Here is a 20,380-nt window from a genome sequence, read left to right on the forward strand (position 1 = left end):
TTAAGGACTATAAAGGAGTATTAGCACATATATAGTTAATATAATAAAAAGTAATACATAGATATCTATGGTGAGAGATTCCTACTACTTTCACAAAATTTAGCAATACTGCCATCACTACTATTAATATTATTACAAACCCATTCATCACTATCAATAATAATAATAATAATAATAATAATAATAATAATAATAATAATAATAATATTGATGATATTGATGATAAAATAATAAAGCAAAAATAAAGAAATAAAAAATATTAAGGTAAAAAGGTAATAAAGTAAAAAAAATCAAGTAAAAATATTATTATTATTATTATTAATGTTATTATTATTATTATTATTATTAATAATAATAATATTAAAATGATAACAATAGTTCTAACAACATTATTAACAATAAATGTACGCATAAATAATAATAATAACTAGCGGGATCTGTGGAAATTCCATAGCCGCATTTTGCTATGTAATATATTGTTGCTGCGCATGATGTGAGTGTTCTATTCAGCATGAATGAAGGCATAATCATATTATTCTAGTTTTTTTATTAAAACTGTACTGCCCCCTTACTAAAATAATAACTTTGAAATATTTTTTTTTTTTTTTACATAGGCGTCACCACTTATGAAGGCCGATAGGCCACTAAGGATAAGGGTTAAAGAGTGTAGAGTAGTCAAAAGAACAATATAGTAATCGATAGTAATAGAAGTTCGGTAAATTTGTTAACTTAAGTGGAACGGCTCATCAGAAACTTGTTCACGTTGAAGACAACCATATTATAGACAGCTGGAAAGCAGGAAAACGGAAGACAATTCCACAGGCGTGCAGTTCTAAGAAAGAAGCTTTGATCATGGAATCTATGTTTAGGTTTAGGTACAGGATGATTATTTCATTACAAACACACCGGTCAATTAACTCACATTTGATCATTTTTCATAATTATTGAATATGTTACTATGTTCGACAATAATTTTGCATAATATCAACCCACATTATCGCCTCTCCCTTTACTAAAATATTAAATTTGATATATTGTATCGGCTGATTATTTTATAAAAAACACAACTATTAATTAACTCACATTTCATCATTTTTAATAATTATTGGATGTAGTACTAATTTTGACAATAATTTTTCATCATTTAAACTCACCATATCGCACACTTTACTAAAATAATAACTTTGATATATTTTATATGCTGATTATTTCATTACAAACACACACAACAATCAACACACATTTAATCATTTTTCGTAATTCTTGGATATGTTACTAATTTCGACAATATTTTTTTATAATTTAAACCAATGTTGTCGCTCAGCCTTAGTAAAATAATAACTTTGATACATTTGCTGGGCTGATTATTTCATTACAAACACACTAATTAACCTCCATTTCATCATTTTTCATAATTCTTGGGTATGTTATTAATTTCGACAATTATTTTTCATAATTTATACCCACATTATCGCCCCCTCTTAATAAAAAAATAGCTTTGAAATATTGTCTGGGCTTATCATTTTATTACAAACACACTAATGCATGAAATCACATTTAATCATTTTTCATTATTCTTGGATATGTTACTTATTTCGACAATTATTTTTCATAATTTTAACCCACATTTCCGCCCTTCCCTCTTTACTAAATATTAACTTGATATATTGTCTAGGCTGATTATTTCCTTACAAACACACCAATCAATTAACTAATATTTCATCATTTATTCGTAATTCTTGGATATGTTACTAATTTCGACAATATTTTTTCATAATTTACCCCCCACCTTTATCTTCTTCCCCTTTACTTATATAATAACTTTGATATATTGTTTAGGCTGATTATTTTGTTATAAACACACCAATCAATTAAATCAAATTTCGTCATTTTTCGTAATTATTGGATACCTTACTAATTTCGACAATATTTTTTTATAATTTAAACCATCCTGGTCGCCCTCTCTTACTAAAAAATTAATTTGATATATTTTGTGGGCTGATTATTCCATAAAACAACATAACTATCAATTAACTCACACTTCATCATTTTTCTTAATTCTTTGATATGTTACTCATTTCGACAATTATTTTTAATATTTTTAACCATATTATAAACCACCCAATACAAACATAAGAACTTTCTTTTTTTTTTATATATATATAGGCGTCACCACTTATCAAGGCCGATAGGCCACTCAAAGATAAGGGTTAAAGAGTGTAGAGTAGTCAAAAGGACAATATAGTAACCAATAGTAATGGAAGTTCAGTAAATTTGTTAACTTAAGTGAAATGGCTCATCAGAAACTTGTTCACGTTGGACTTGAAGACAACCATATTATAGACAGCTGGAAAGCAGGAAAACGGAAGACAATTTCACAGGCGTGCAGTTCTAAGAAAGAAGCTTTGATCATGGAATCTATGTTTAGGTTTAGGCACAGATAAAGAGTGGGGAAAATTATTGATAATGTTTTCAGCTAGTCTAGTGTTTCTTGTGAAAGTTTGGCGAAGGGGGACCATAGATTGAAGCTCAGTCGAACACTTTCCATGAAAATAACGATAAAGCAGACACAAACTTGCAACATCTCTTGCAGCGAAGAGTAAAGGACATCTCCCACGAGGCCACGAAGTCTATTTTGAACCCTATCAAGGCAGGACAAGTCTTTTCTAGCAGCTCTTGCCCATATGTGGCAACAGTATATTCCATCCTTGGACGTATCTGGCTCTTATATAGATAGAGAATTGCATCAGCAGTGAGATATCTACTGGATCGATAGAAGGATTCCACCATTTTTCCAGCGGCCTTGGCAACAGATTTAATGTACATATTCCATTTAAGATCAGGAGTAAAGGTCAAGCCCAGAAGCCTGTCAAAACTCCCCAAGACGAGAGCCATTCATTTTAATTGATGCCAGATGGGGATCAGAACGTTGATGATGTAAAGATAGAAGCTTGGTTTTAGATGCATTAAAAGTGACCAGCCACTCCTTTCCCCATCGTACAATGTGATCAAGATCAGAGGAGAGAGAATCGGAGAGAACTTGGTCGTTTACTGTCTTAGATGTGCTACCATAGATGGTAGTGTCGTCAACAAAATGTCTACGAATGATGTAAGGATGTGATTTGGAAGATCATTAATGTATATCAGGAAAAGAGTTGGGCCCAGGATGTACCCCTGAGAGACTCCAGCATTTATACTCTGAGCTTCTGATTTTTGCCCATCAACTACTACTCTTATGAACCTATCAGAGAGAAATGATTTAATAATTGAGAAGACATTTCCAGCTATACCATAGCTGGAGATCTTGTGGAGTAAACCTTTATGCCATACCCTATCAAAGGCCTTTGATATGTCAAGAGCAATTGCCGTAGAAAGGTTGCCTCTGTCGAGAGATTCACTAATCCTATGAGATATAACTGTAAGCACATCTGCTGTAGATCTAGCAGAACGGAAACCATATTGTGTGTCACTAAGAAGGTTATTTTTGCTGAGATAGTTGATTACTTCTCTATTTAACACAGATTCCAGCAACTTACTCAGGACGCACAGGAGACTTATTGGCCTGTACTGAGAGGAGGATGAACGATCACCTGAATTCTTAAATACAGGGAATACTGATGAGATTTTCCAGGGTGATGGGAAGCAATCCTCCTTAAGACAACGTTTAAACAGTTTTGTAAGTATGGGTGCTAGTTCTGATTGATTCCGACCCCAATGTTAAAAATATGCATTAAGTAAAGTAATGTGTAATGTGTAAACGGTTTCACCCATTTTCGGGACTGATTTAATATCCCCCACCCCAATGTTAAAAATATACATTAAATAAAGTAATATGTAATGTGTAAACGGTTTCACCCATTTTAGGGACTGATTTAATATCCCCCACCCCACTGTTAAAAATATACATAAAATAAAGTAATGTTTAAATCGTAAACGGTTTGAGTAATTTCCGGGACTGACTTCATATCTCGTAACCCACTGCTTAAAATATACTTGAAATAAAGTAATGTTTAAATCATAAACTGTTTCAGCAGCTTTTCGAAAGTAATACATAAAAACATTAACACGGTTAGGGATTATGTAACCATTGCTTCAATATGAATTTCTAAGTGTACTATCAGTTTCAGCATTCCATTGACTTAAATACCCCTTTTTTGGTCTTGGTTAATGGAGGAGAAATCCTTCATTACTGATACAATTCTTATTTTTGTTATTGACCAGAGAGCCCCTTTTGGGGAGCTGGTTTCCCCCTAAATTTTTAACTGACCTCATGTCCAATTCCGACTTTGCAGGGTGGCAAGTAAACAAAAAAAAATAATCAGAATGGACATTTTCCAGGTCATTTTATAATTAATCAGAAGTAACACTTCCAGGGCATTTTGTAATTAAATCAGAAATAACTTTTTCCAGTTACTTTTTTAATATTAAAAATTTGTTACATTAAACATAGTACCTATTAACAATACCTCCCCACGGAACAGATTTAGACACTAGGGTCGTTTTTTTTAACATGGAGAAAAAATTGTCTTAGTCGTAAAGGATTTCTCTTCCAGTGAGAGAGAAGAAATTGAAATGTAGCACCTGAAGAACAGATACTACACTTTGATCTTAGCCAAAAGGCCAAGAAAGACAAATCATTTTTATTAGCTTTGCCTCAACAGCGACACCAATTTTTTTTTTTTTTTTTTTTTTTTTTTTTTAGGGATGCCCAGCATAATAACGGACGGAGCATAAGTAGTAGTAATAATAATAATAATAATAATAATAATAATAATAATAATAATAATAATAATAATAATAATAATCATTTTTTAGGGATGCCCAGCATAATAACGGACGGAGCATAAGTAGTAGTAGTAATAATAATAATAATAATAATAATAATAATAATAATAATAATCATGATGAAGAAGAAGAAGAAGAACAACAACAACAACAACTAACAAAAATACAAAATGAAAATTACAGAAACAAAAAACAAACAAAAACTAGGAGGGGAGGGAGAAGGAATGGATCGATTTTAGGGTATAATGGTACAGACACTTTCTTAAGAAAGGGGGTCAAATAACGTAGCCTGATAAAAGAAATGGAAAGGTTGCGAAGGCCGAGGGGGGGGTAACAGCTCAATAAAAAGGTTTTCTATATTATCGAGGTGGGGTGCATAATATGGTTAAGGTAAGGAGGTTAGGTAGCGAGGAAGGCTGAGATATGATTTAGAAAAGGATTGGTTTGGAGTTTCGAATAAGAGGTGAATGCGGTATTTAGGCGTCTTTGTTTTAATTAGCGGGTGTATAGGTTAATATGCTGTTGTTAGGCCATTTGGCAAGGAGGAATTTCCTTTTGTGGGGACATTGTCTGAAGATCTCATTTTTAATGTTCATACAGGCTATGGATGGGTTATTGATAGCCTGAAGAATCCTATATTTTTCGGTGGTGTAAAGTAGGCAGGTCTTGGAGGTTGGGTCGTAAGATTTTTTAATATCAATGATCGACCATTCTATTTTATATGAAGTGTTAGACCAAATCTTCGTGGCTAAAGATGTGCCAAATCTCTTTTCAGGGTATTTGAAGGTGGAGTTGTGTGCATACAGTCTCTGCTGGAAGGTACCCCAAGTCATTCCAATGTAAATTTCTTCTTTATTTGGGTTATATTCAGGAATGACTTTGGCCTGGTAAACAATAGATTTAATTGTGCAGCCCCCCCCCCGAGGACAAGTATCTCCTCCCCTGCATGAGCAGTGAGGGTTAGGGGGGGTTTATTGGGGTTGGGGGTTTAGATGTCAGCATAGAGCCGACTGAGGGACAGCAGGAGTAGCTAGTTTTGATTGTGTTTCTGTTAAAGATCTTATGGAGTTCGTTGGTGGGTGAAAAATGTTTATCTTATTAGGAGAAGAAATTGTCTACCTATATTGTACTTGACATTGAGGGAGAACGGAGGGGTGAACCAAATTATGTTCCTGGATCTGTTGGGTCTGTGCTGTCTGATGGGTGGATTGGGTGTATATGAGATATCTTCCTGGTATCCACTTTCTAGGAGGGCCCTGTTGTAATATGGTGTATTTTACTGGAAAATCTATCGGCTGGATAAAAGCTTGGAGATTCTTCTACTGATGCTGGGGACAAGGTTCTGGAAAACATGGGATAGGTAGCACGATTGAGTATTGATGTACTTAAGTTGTTCAGTAGACTTGTGGTAGGGTCTGGTAGAGTTGCTGGACAGGTCCAATATTACATCTAAAAAATCCACACTAGTGACGTTTGTGTCAATGGTGATATAAAAACCGAGTTCCTTAAGGAATGTGGTCATTTGTTTTCTAAAGCTGTCTAGGTTCTGACCACTTAGTTGCGTGAGAGACATAAATCATCATCTCGGTAGAGGCCAAATTCATGATTGGGGAACTTGTTGGGCAGGAAGTGGAGAATAAAGAGGCCTACCAGATCACACACGCACTATCGAAGGCTCCCATTGGAACATCAAAGGGGTCCTCAGGATTGGATTTCTTAACCCATGTTTTGTTGTCAAAAAAGAGGAGCGAATTTCTAGCATGGAGGATATTTTCGAATCACAAGTCATTGACCTCCATGATCGAGCACTTTATTGGGTTTTTTTCATCGCCTCCTGACATGCTATATATATATATATATATATATATATATATATATATATATATTCCTCTTCTCTTCACTCCATTAACTCTACTTTAAAAGTCTTTAATCATGAATTTAAGTCTTCCCTTCATGATTGCGTTATATAAATTTTGTACCCCTCAAAGAATCATGATATATATAATTATTTCCACAGCCAGACAACGTCACAGTTCATAAGCGCCATGAAAGTCAACAAAGGGGAAGTCCAAGACTCGAGTTTCGCCCTCATATGGGCTTATCAGTTGGGCACATCAGAACTCAAGATTCGAAATTTGAGCCTCTTGCATGTGAGGTGAGCAAACCGCCACACACACAAAAAAAGTCTGTTAACTAAAACAGATCAAGCAAACCATGGCAAAAATCCGACAGTGACACGAACATAATTCGTCTCAAACAAGGAATGTAGTCATCACAATCAGCTATAACCCAAACTGATGTCTCACACGTCAGAATCACAATGGGTTTTGAGTCCCAAGTTCGGATGTGTCCAACTGATGAGCCCAAATGAGGGCAAAACTCGAATTTTGGGCTTCCGGTTTGTTGGCTGCCATGGCGCCTGTGAGCTGCGATAGTGTCTGGCTGTGGAAATAATTGTATATTCTTTTACATTCTGAAGGTTATATATATAACTCGTTTCTTATTGTTGAGCACTTTCAGTTGAATGAAGTCGGTCAATTTAGCTCTTAATCATCTTATAACAATTAGATCACTGTGACTGATGTAAAAACATTTAAAAATAAAATGTTTAAATTCAACGTTTTTCTTGCGGCCTTTGCTAATTGAGTCAGAGATTACTTGTGTTGCCAGGTTCGAATCTATCGACTGGTGTTAATCATGACACCCTGCATTGAAGATTCCCAAAACGATGAAACACTAGTGTCTGTAGGTATTTAATTATTATAGTAGATAATTATATATATATATATATATATATATATATATATATATATATATATAATTTTTAACTTTTATATATTTTTAATAAATAAATAAGAATGTAAATATATAAATAAAGTACTAATAATAGTAGGAGGTGATAAGTATTATAATTGTATAAATACACATAACTGATAAATTTGTTAAAATGTATCCATTTTTAAGTTGGAGACAAGGACGAGTAAGGAAGACATTTTTTTTGATAGCATGAATAGGTTAGCCAAATTAATCCAGAGCAGGAGACTAGATCAAATATTCGGAAGATTTTTTTGTTCTTGTGATTAAGAGAAATGGTGTTTGATCAACACTGCTGGGGAGCCATGATTTAAAATACTGTTTTGTTTTTAAATCCCCAAAATATTTTCAAGTAGAAGATTGATGATCCCTGAAATAACATTAGGACTATTGTGAATTCAAGAAAGCAAGTTGGTTCAGCGATTGCAGGTGATTAAATGACTTTTTGATTAAACAGTTTGCTTACGAATGCTAAAAAATATAAAACTTAAATAAGCTTTTTTATATATAGTTTTAAAGGTTAAAACAACAGACACACAAATATATGTATGAGTATATACATACATATTTATATACATATATGCAGTAAAATATATGTACATAGAATAAGACATATATAGGCACATAGATGCATGGACAAAATATGCACAAATATACACACTTTATATATGCATACCTAAACTAACCAATAAATACAAAGAAATAGTATTTGCATAGTTATCTAATAATGTATACGTAATGCAAGATACATACGTACACAATATATCAATAGTGACCAGTGTATATGTAACAAAACCATACATAGAAAAGACATCTGAGAGGTTGAGGTATCAGATTGACAGTCTGTCTGACTGCTATTTCTAACTGACAGTACAGGATCTCTAACTCTGTGTAGCGTTTGCTCTATTAGCAGTTGTATAATATCAGGATTGTTGTAGTGCCTTGTTGTGCATGGAAAGGGACCCTGCTACTATCTCCAGTTTGCTTTCATGACCTCACAACATTCAAGGCAGGACTTGAATAATGGGCTACTTATGTATGCATACTTGCCGTCAAAACTGGCCCACTCTGCCCAACATTCTACCCCTAAATTGAAATTAAACAAAAACGTTATGAAATGACAACCCAACAAAATATCACGGTCAAACCAGGCAATCACCCAAACAAAACCAATTCACCTCCTCCCTTGAGTCTCACATTCACAAATGCCCATGAGCTTAGAAGTAACCAAGATGATGTAGAGTCATACCTCTTAGTAAATTCCTCGGATATCTTACCATTAAGTGAAACAAACTAACACTCTTCAATCTGCTCTAGTTACTTTAACATTACAGGATACTTCCCTCTTCGCCATAAAACTTGGATAGTTATATACACGGGTTTGGAGTCTATATTGGTAGCACCAACCCCTTAACTAGTGAGCTACAACTTAAATTGGATGATCAGGCCTTTATGTGCTTTTGGCTAGCCTTTCAACACTGCTTTAGTTTCTTATATTTTCTCTATCATTTCCCCTCAAGTCAAGATTGTATCCTAATCGCTCATGTCTCTGAAAGTATAGATGTAGCATTACCCTTATATATAATGCCCAAGTACAAAATATAATTGGCTTGGGTTCTCAGGTGGCATACATGCAGCAGACCACTGTACTTATAGCTTCTTTATAGCCCATTCCCACACACACACAGTCGTTCCTGACCCGCCTCTCAGATTGTAAACACCAGCAAGCTTCACTTCTAGATCTATTTCTTATCAAAGTATCCAAGGATTGTGTGACTAATGCCCACAATCCACTTGGTAACACAGACCACCTAGTGGTATCAGTAGACATCACATTTAAATCCCAACCCAAAAATGAGGAATCATTGCTCAAAACGACAATGTACTACAAAAGGACTGACTGGGAAGCCAACAGAGAACACATAAGAGATGTCCAACGGACTAATATCATCTCTCTTCCTGCTGAATAGTGTGCTAAGGAGACAACCAAATGGTGCAAAAAGGGGAATTGAAGCACATGTTCCCACGCATAAGTATTATGGCAACACCCACTCTTTCCCATGGTTTACTACAGATTGTGCAGCTGCCATTGCACAAAGACTGCATGGATTCAGCCAGTTCATACATCATAAGTCAAATACAAATAGGCAAAAATTTATAGATGCCAGAAATCATTGCAATAATGAAATAGCCACAGCCAAAAGAAGGCATATTCAATAACCAGGAAACGCATAGAAATGCAGAAAATAGGAACTCGTGATTTCTGGAAAATTTGTAATAGTGTAGTCCATAAAGGACAATCAGTAATTTCTCTACTATCCAACAACCAGAATGTAGCATTCACAGCAACCGAGAAAGTAGAACTGCTTGCTCAGCAATTCACCTCTGACACCACCTTAGAGCCAACAAACAACTTCTTCCCAAATTTCCCTATGCGGATCTGAAAATCACCCCTTCTCGTGTCCGCAATAACATAAACATCTTAGACACCTCCAAGGTGTGTGGGCCTGATTTCACCCCCCCCGCTATACTAATTAAAAAATACTCAACTGAGCTAGCACCTCTACTTTCCAAACTCTACAACAAATGCCTTGCTGAATCTTGGTTCCCTAATAACTGAAAGATGGCATCTGTGGTACCAGTGTATAATAATTATGGTGAAAGGACTGACCCTCTCAATTATCACCCTATTAGTCTTCTCCCTCTTTTCACTAAAATCTTTGACAGATTAATCAATCAAGCACTAGTCCACCATTTCGAAAAAGCTAATCTTCTTTCTGTCAAACGGTATGGAACTAGGCAATATTGTTCTTCTGCAAATATTTTAACATTATCTCTGAACCTATATACCATGTACTTGATAAAGTGGGCGAAGCCAGGTCTCTCGCCTTCGATATATCCAAGGCCTTTGACAAAGTTTAGCATGAAGGGCTGCTAATGGAAATTAAATTGTACAGTATAACTTGATGAATACTGAATATAATTCTTAGACAATATGGCAATCCAGGTTGTCATTGATGGACGTACATCTAGACAGCAGACAGCATAACATTAATGTGGGAGTGCCTTGAGGGTCGATCCTTGGACCGTTATGATTCCTGATATTTGTTAAAGACCTCCCTGATAATATAGTGTCTGAGATGGGTATATTAGTTGGTGATACAATGCTCTACAAAATGCACGAGAGAAGAATGGATGTACACAAATCCAAGACGATGGCAGAATCCTTGGAAAATGATCTCCAGACCATTGTGGAATGGGGCCGTAAATGGATAGTAACATTTAATGCTAGTAAGACTAAGCTGCTATCCTTTAACAATTACAAGGAGCCTTCCCAACCACCGATATCCATGATAAATAAAAACGCACCTGACCATTCTTCTGTCAAACTCCTTGGCTTAACATTCACCGGCAATATGAACTGGAACAAATATATTGAAGATATTGCAAAGGCTGCTGCAAAGATGGGACCCCTCCATCGCACCAGAAGACTATTCACATCTGAGAGTATCCTGTACATCTACAAAGTCATCAAGTATTGTTGCCACATCTGGGCTGATGCATCTACCACTAGTCATAGATAGGGTCCAGAGAAGAATTTCCAATCTAATAGGTCTCGCTTTGTCAACTAACCTCCACCCTCTGTACCATCGCTACAATGTTGCATCCCTGTTCCTGTTTTACAAGTTTTTAATGGAACGTGCTCTGATGAACTCATTAAACGTCTGCTCCGTTGACGTAATACCCCCCAAGAACCCCACTTAGCAACAAAATCTCACTCCTTTAATGTTCAGATTACTAAATGCTAGAAAGCGTTCTACACTTCCCTCAAAAAGCTTGATTTTGTAATTCCCTTCCTGCTACCTGCTTCCCTGACTCTACTGATATGCAAAAGTTTAAATGTTAAATAAACCAACATCTTGTTCAACTTTCCTAAGAATGGTCCCAAATAGAAAAATTTAAGAGAGATGTATGTATGAGAATGTCCTTAGATTAATACGTCAGCCGTGCGTTCGCCCGTGCGCCCGTCAGTTTGTCTTTGTCCGGAGAAAAACGTTTTATTTTGTTGTTTTTTTTAACAGAAAGCTGGGGAGGGATATAAGGTGTGTGGTTGAATTTGCAGAAGATATATTACTTTTCCTGTCTTCAATTTTCTGTCTATCACCTAGTACATTTTGGCGAATATTTGTTTAGGAATTACAAGCATGATATTCCTTAAAAGAATGAGAACAGAATAAGAAGATGAAAATACTGGTACACGTAAGAGTATTTCTTTAAGAATCGTGTAGTACAAGTTTCATAATAACCTAAGGAATTGGCAAAACGATTAGATCTAATGCATTCACTAAAACACATGATAAAAACATGGACATATATTTCCCTTTTACAGTAGGGAAAATAACAGCCAAACATTGTATAAAATAAATGGTTTTTGACATTCCTCTGTAATGGATTGTTTCTATTCGAATTGAACATGAATTCAAATTGGGAAGAAAAGACAAAACAGCTTAAATATTCAAAAACAAAAAAGACAGAAATATTGATATGCCCCTCCATCCGCAAATAAAAACAGCAACGCATTTTTTTTTTATCAATATAAAAACTAAACAGTGGTTATTTTCTGAAGATTGTGGACAATCATTCAGATGAATATAGTAAACCAATAAAGAAGGGGAGGAAAACGGCTATTCGTTGGAGATTCATAGTGATAATGATAGCAACTGATACTATGATTTAGTTTCATTCTTTTTTCTTTCTTTTTTTGTATATTTGTCATACTAAATACTTCTACTTTAACATTGCTAAAAGCCAGACGGTTTCATGAGTAATAAAAATAAAATAGATTCTCGTGCACCAGTTCAACCGAAAGCATTTTCGTGAAGAAAAGAAATGTCCTATGAAACGTTGTTATTTATCTTTATTTTTTTAGTGAAGGAAAATATAACTTTTTCCCACTTCCCAAAGTATTGTTTCTCTCTAGCTAGGCTTAGTCTATAAAAAAACAACAGATTTCTTTTTTAGCGATGTTGAAGCCCTCAGCAGTCTCATGTGATGATGTCAAGAGACAGTGCGCTCGGTGACACATGAAGCAGGTCACAAGTACTTTACCCTCGGATACATCTTCTTTAAAATAACTGTGACGCATGAGACTAACTTTTCATCTCAAAATAAATTGTTTTTGGCGCAATATAAAATTTACGACTTTTTCTCTTGAATATATATTAGCTGTTAGACTTGAATTCTTTTTTTTTTTCGAATTTCTTTGTAGTTTAAATTAAGATATAGTTTTATCTTTCCAGCATATGCTTTATTATTGGCTCACAAGGAGCTTTCACACAGGTCATCAAAGATCTCTACTTGAAAACAGCCTGTGGTGTTCCCTGGAAGCTGAGTGACAACAAGTCTCTCCAGGTTTCCAGTACTCTCTGCCTCTTTCGATAACATTTGTAAATAAATTTGCATTATCGCAACAGCTGCTTGCCATTGATTTTTCGTTGGCAGCGGCTATCCCAGTTCTATCTATCCCAGGCTATCCCTCTTCACACTTATCTGGCAGAGGTCTGGTCAGTTCATCGGTGTTTCTTCCTCCTTGACCCAACTTGGTTATTTGGTCTCACTCTTTTTGTGTGTGTGTGGGGGGGGCAGTGATGTGGCAATAGAAGGGGGGGTTGAGAACTTATAGATATGCGGCTTCAGTGTTCTTGGTTCTATGTAGTGTTTCATGTTTTGCCTTTGCAGCAGTTTGTCTGGCCTGCGCTTGTTGCTGCTGCTGCTGTGTTTCCACATTCAAGGGTGTTTCTTAATATTTCAGCTGTTTTCATTATTGTTGTCCGTTGTATTTTTCAAGTCATTCCTTTGATTCCAATTTCTCCCGTTCTTTTTTCAAATTTTGGGGATTGTTCCTAATGTTCCTACTATCATAGGTATTATTTTGATTTTCTTCATCTTCCATATCCCCTTCAGCTCTCTAGCTAGCTCTGTGTATTTGCTCCGTTTCTCCTTTTCTTTGATATTCATCCTATGGTCAACTGGAACAGCAAAGTCTACGATCTGACAGGACTTTTCTTTCTTGTTAATTATTCCAACATCCGGTCTTCTTGCTTGGATGGGTTTATCAATTTGTATGTCCTTGTCCCATAAGACTTTGCGATTCTTGTTTTCACGTATTGTTGTCGGCTTATGTTTGTACCACTTGTCTGTGCATTTGAGATGCAGTTATTTGCATAATTCCTAGTGTACTACCCTTCCCACTTGGTCGTGTCTGTTCTTGTATTTCTTTTGGGCCAGTTTGCTGCATTCACTTATTATATGGTTTATCGTCTCGTCTCTTTGTTCACAGAGTCTGCATTTGCTGTTTTCTTGTGTTTTGTCGATCTTTGCTTTGTTGTAGTTGGTTCTTATCGAGTTATCTTGTGCTGCAGTTGTTAGGGATTCAGTTTCTCAGCTTATGTGTCCTTTTCGTATCCATGTCCAAGTGTTTTCCTTATTTTCATCTTTTGTCATCCTTATGAATCTTCCGTGCAGTTGTTTCTCTTCCCACTTTTCTTTTCTTGTCTTATTCTTTGTCTCTCTGTTTTCTATCTTATTGATTATTCTTTCGGTATTTTGCATTATGTATTTTTCTAGTTCTTTTTCAATGTCATTCACACAATCTTCTACACTAACCAGTCCCCTCCCGCTATCTTTCCTTTTTATGTAAAGTCGGTCAACATCGTCATTTGGGTGTAGTGTGTTGTGCATGGTCATGAATTTCCTGGTTTTCTGATCGAGCAGTCTCAGTTCTTCTTTAGTCCACCCTATGAACGCTCTAGAGTATCTTACTAGTGATTCTGCCCATGTATTTATGCCTTTTATTAGGTTTTTGATATATAATTTGGTTTTGAGAAGTTTTCTTGTTCTCCTGAGATATTCCTTTTCTATTCTCTCTTTCATTTCTTTTGCTTTGATGGTGTCTGCTTCCAGTAGTCCAAGGCATTTACAGGCATCTTGTTCCCCTAGTGCCCTCATGTCCACTTGGTTGGGTAGTTCCATGCTTTCTGTCGTCTCTAGTTTTTCTTTTCTTATAATTTGTAGTGCGCACTTTTCCATACCAAACTCCATTTGGATATCCTGGCTGAAGATCCTGGTGGTATTTATTAATGTCTCTAGTTCATTTTTGGTTCTTGTGAAAAGTTTCAGATCATCCATGTACATCATGTAGTTCATTTTTTCCTCCATGTTAGAGAACAAGTATCCGGCTTGACACTTTCTCAATATATTGTTCTGGGTCATCATGGCTATGATGAACAGTAATGGTGATAGTGAATCTCCTTGAAAGATGCCTCTTTGCATTTTGATTTCTGTTATGTGTTGTCCATCAGCTGTCAATTCCAGTCTCCATTTCTCATCGCATTTTCAATCACGTTGATGATCCTGCTTGGTATTTTATACATTTTTAAGCATTCTATTATCCATGCTTGAGGGATCCTGTCATACACCTTTTTCTAGTCGATCCATGCCATGGCTAAATTCTTTCTTCTTTTTACCTCCTTTAGGATCTTTTGGTTTATATATAGCAAATCATGTGTTCCTCTTTTTTCTTTCTGGCATACTTTCTGTTCCTCAGGAAGAAGTCCACGATTATTCAGAGAGTGGTAAATTTGTTTCCTCAGTTGTGCTGTCAGTATTTTCCAGATAGTGGGTAAGCACGTGGTAGGCCTATAGTTGCTGGAGGCGGTTCCTTTCTCTGTGTCCTTCTGTATCAACGTAGTTCTGCCTTTTGCTATCCAAGCTGATATGTTTGTTTCCTGTATACATCTTTTTATGTTTTGAGCTAGTCTTTCTTGTAGAGTTGTGAATTTTTTAAACCAGTATGCACGTATCCCGTCTTTTCCTGGTGCTCTCCAGTTTGCCATTTTTCCTATGGCTTTCTTTATGGTTTCCTTGCTGATTTCATTCACTGTTCTTTCCTCGATTTGTTTGCTTTATTATTATTATTATTATTGTTGTTGTTGTTGTTGTTGTTGTCGTCATATTTGGTGTCTGGCTGTTGTTATTGCAGATTCTATGCTGATAAATGGATCATAACAAATGACCATAGACTATTAGCATCAGTCTTTTCTCAGTCTTCCAACACTTTCTACAAGATTCTGACGGTTCCCACTAAGGGAGTCTTCTGAAGTACTTCAACATTGCAATAGATCTCAATGTTCTCAATCCATTTATCAAATCCTTTTGCCATCCTCCCCAGGGCTCGCACCACAATAGGTATAACTTCTACCTTCAACTTCCACAATCTTTGTTATCTCTCCTTTCAAGTCTTGATACTTTTCCACCTTCTCCTTTTCTTTTTCCTCCACATTCACATAAACTGGCAATGCTATATCAGTGATTATTGCCTTGTGTTCTTTCTTTTTTAAATCTGGTCTCCTTGCTTCAGTCACATTATCACATTAGATATTCCTATCCTATAATAATTTCACATTCTTACTCTCCACCACCCCTTCTAGAACATGCTTGCACAATTTTTCACTGCATTCCAATACTCTTTTCTTGCATATTTCCCAATGGACTTTTCTCACAATTTTGTCATAATCTCTCTTGTGCTCCTTTTGAGCTAACTTCTCACAACTACTGACAAGGTGTTGTACATTTTCACTTTTCTGCGAACATAGTCCTCATAGGAGACTTTCAGCCGTTTTATCAATGTGGTACTTCACATAATTTGTTCAGAGCGCTTGCTCCTGTGCGGCACATTTTGACACCTATCGCCAAGTTTTTTATTTGCCCACCGCCTCTGGTAGATTTATGGCGGTTACCATAATGTAACTCTTGTTGGGTAGGTCACCATTTCGGTGGGTCCTCCTTTTGGGGAGTCATCGAAATTAATAAGAAAACAGGAGTGTAGGAACGGTCTAGAAACTGACCTGAGAATAATAATCAAGAAAAATGCATTTCAAAACGAAACGTACTAATAAGTGTTGTTGTACATCCAGTATCAACAAGAGCTCTAGCCCTCTTTCCATTGATTGTGATCACTAACTGTGGCAACAAACTCTCATACGCCTGTTCAATATAAAAGGGGTGACTACTGGCGCAATAGCATCCCTTTACTCATTTCCCGGAAGCAAAGGGCAATTCCTGCTAATGTGCCCTACTTGACCACAACAAAAACAGATAATGTCTGGCCGTGGCTCCCTACAGTCTCTCATCAGGTGTGGTCCTTGACATCGTGCCGAAATAGCTTTATGTTAAATTTGAACTCAATCTCAGATCAAAAGTCTCAAACTCAAATCCAACTGTTCTCTTCTCTCTGCACTTTCCACACTGACGCCCAAAATAAAGACGGCTCTTTTATAGAGAGACCCAACCACATCTTATTTGCATACCCCCTCCCACCTCTCGTCACATCACATGATTTTCAGTCCATAAATACCAGGGGGCGGCCATTTTTATTTTCTCTTTTTTTTATTTCCTAACATGAGCCGCACGATGCATGAGGTAAGGTTCTTTACTTTTAACCAAATTTCTGCAGTTTTCAATATTGAAATTCATTGTATCTTCTCGGCCATCTCTCTGACTCCAATTTCTCCAATTCTTTTTTCAAAGTTTTTTGGTATCGTTCCTAGCACTCCTACTATTAGCAGTGTTATCATTACTTTCTTCAAATCCCTTTGAGCTCTCTGGCCAGTTCTGTGTATTCACTCTGCTTCTCAATCTCCTTGATCTTCAATCTGTAGTCGGCAAAATTTACAATCTTGCAGGACTTTTCCTTCTTGTTAACTATTATGACATCCGGTCTTCTTGCTTAGATGGGTTTATCCGTCTGTATATCCATGTCCCATAGGATCCTGTGACTTTCATTTTCCTGTACTGCTGCTGGTTTGTACTTGTACCATTTGTCTGTGTGTTTGAGATGCAATTTTTTGCATAATTGCCAGTGTACTGCCTTTCCCACTTGATCGTGTCTTTTTTATAATCTTTTTGAGCTAGTTTGCTGCATTCACTTATTATGTGGTTTATTGTTGTGTGCTTTGATGTGGTTGGTTCTAATTTCATTCTCTTGTGTAGCTGTTACTAGTGATTCAGTTTCCCTGTTTAGGTTTCCTTTTTGTAGCCATTTCCAGATGTTTTTGTTAACCTCTTTTGTAATTCTTATAAATCGTCCATGTAGCTGTTTCTCTTCCCATGTTTCTTTCCTCGTCTTATTTCTCATCTGTTTTTCTATTTTGTTTGTTTTTTTCTGTGTCTCTTGATGCAGTAATTATTCTTTCGGTGTTTTACATTATGTATTTTTCTCATTCTTTTTTCGTGTTATTTACATAGTATTCTATACGGACCACCCCTCTTCCTCCGGCTTTCCTTTTCACATATACTCGGTCAGTATTATCTTTTGGGTGTAGTGCATTGGGCATCGTCACGAGTCTTCTGGTCTAGATTACTTAATTCTTCTTTGGTCCATCCTATAAATTATTATTATTATTATTATTATTATTATTATTATTATTATTATTATTATTAATCATCCACTAAGAGTTCTCGAAAAGGCCATCATCAGTGATGGCTCACTGACAAAAATCTGTGGTGTTCCTTGGAGTCCGAGAGACAACAAGTCTTCCAGAGTTCCAGTCTCCACTTCGATAATCATTGCAAATGTCCTGTGTTATTGCAACTGCCGTTTATCTGTGGGTTCTCTCTGGCAATGTACATTGGTATTCCCTTGTTTGGATGGCAAAAAGCTTTTCTAAGATCCTAATATTCTCTGCACTCTTCCAGTGGATGTTAGGTTAGTGCTCTCTAACCTAACATTGGACCATCAGAATCATTTGGTGTGGCGCCAGCCTAGGCCATCACCAAAATTTATTATTATTCATTTTTTTACTAATGAATCACCACTTATCAGAGGCAAAACATCTTGATAAAAATAATGGATGAAATAAGGAGTTGAATGAACAAAGTTTGATTACAGATAGAGAGAGTTTGTGATAATTATTTGCTGTAATTGGATTTGAAGATAATCATCTTGTAGCTTTCAGGAAATCAATCCCGTGGTAATGTATTCCATAAACAGGAAATGCTTGGAAAGAAACTCTGTCCAAGGAAATTTTGTTTGAATTACCTGAAAAAAGACAGAAATGTTATTGTTGTGAATGTCTTATTATATTGAACTAGAGATTGGAGCTCGGTCAAGCACCTTCTATGGTAATAGTGATAATCTTCCATTTCACATCTTTGGTAATAGCTTTAGGCTCTAAATTCCACAATACCTTAGTCATTTTTTCCATTTTATTTTTATAATAGTGTTTGACCCTTTACTTTACAATGCCAGCAAGACAAAAAAAGACAGTTTTGGCTTCATAGTCTTCTTTTTTTGCTTATAATAGGTTTCAATCCTCCACTTTGCAAGTTATATAAGGCAAGAAAAAGACAATTCTTCTTGTGCTGACTTACTTTTCTTTTTGATTGTTTCCTTTTCGTTTCTCTTGCAATGCTATCAGCCTCCCCCCATTCAAAATACTTGCAAGACAAGAAAATTAAAAAGCAGCAATCGACTCCAATAAATCTGTATTGGCATTTAGAGAGTTCCAATGGTTAAACGTATTCTAAGCGACAGGAATTACGACCCCAATAAACGTATAAGTTTTTTTTTTTTTTTTCCTAATGAGTCATCACTCATTAAGATTCAGGAATCACTCCAGGATAAGATTAAAGAGATTGCCAAATCGATTTTGTAATCTGTGATGACAGGAAAGAATGCACCGAATTGCACCTCTCCACATATGACAAATGTCTTTGGACGTATTTGGCTTTTACCCTGGTATAGGATTGCGTCAAGGATTAGATGCATTTTTGAGGGGGTAGAATAATCCAGCCATTTATCCAACGACCTTAGCAACATATTTAATATAAATCTTTTATTTCAGATTCCGGATGACAGTCAATCCGAGAAACTTATCAAAGGATTCTAGTATTCATAAATATTGGTAAACCAGTCTTTCAAGAATATGGAAATTATTTTTCATTTAAGCAGCGATTGAACAGTTTGGTAATGATAGGAACTATTCAGAGCTGCGGATTTTTTACTATTATGACCGGAATGTTGGGCCTAGTTGTCTTGTTGACATCACTGTTCTTGATAAGTTTGGAAAAATCACAGACAGTTTTTTTGGATGTTGGTTAGAATCTTTTAGGCCATGAAGCTGAATACAAAAACAGCAGAGTAACACACACACACACACACACACACACACACACACACACACACACACACACACACATTAAAAATATTTTCCCAAGTGGCAATGTACATATATCCATAAAAATAAAACCAAATAAATTGACTCAAATATTAAGCAACATGATAAACATTTCTATAATCGAGCATTCACACACACACACACACACACACACACACACACACACACACACACACACACACACACATATATATATATATATATATATATATATATATATATATAAGAACAGAGCAGTAAAGTAGAAGTTTACAAAACATTTTTATTATTCGGCAGATTGTTCGAAAGCTGGTAGCTAGGTGCTCCTTAATCCGCTGAGTTTCAAAGAATGCTAATTTTCTCACCAGAGGAAAAACTGTTAGCAAAATAATCAAAATAATCTGATTATTTCTTATTATTTATCGTAAGCTTTACTATTGTCAGTAAATGCATTGAGCTTTTTCATTTGGTTGGGATTAAGATATAAATAACTATATTTATATTTGGTTTTGGAATTTGATTTCTCCTGGATTAGTAAATTCCTCTTCAAAGCTTTTCTGTATATC

At 35.8% G+C, this 20,380-nt stretch overlaps 1 protein-coding gene and 1 pseudogene across 6 annotated transcripts in view; one reads left to right on the forward strand and one right to left on the reverse strand.

Annotated features, from left to right (window-relative positions):
* LOC145245888 (uncharacterized protein C20orf96-like) overlaps positions 1–20,380 on the forward strand; it is a 2,261,276-nt gene that overhangs the window by 145,991 nt on the left and 2,094,905 nt on the right. The window contains exon 1 of one of the 6 annotated variants that reach the window (XM_080108061.1): positions 3,567–3,676. The exons of the other annotated variants lie outside the window; for them this stretch is intronic. The gene's annotated coding sequence lies outside the window, so the exon portion shown is untranslated. Of the gene's footprint in view, positions 1–3,566; positions 3,677–20,380 lie in introns of those variants that run through there. 6 annotated transcript variants of the gene reach the window in all.
* Positions 4,518–4,633, reverse strand: LOC145284218 (U2 spliceosomal RNA; annotated as a pseudogene).

The sequence above is a fragment of the Euprymna scolopes genome, chromosome 1 (genome assembly GCF_053919585.1).
Source record: "Euprymna scolopes isolate OS-2025 chromosome 1, ASM5391958v1, whole genome shotgun sequence".
Taxonomy (NCBI): Eukaryota; Metazoa; Mollusca; class Cephalopoda; order Sepiida; family Sepiolidae; genus Euprymna; species Euprymna scolopes.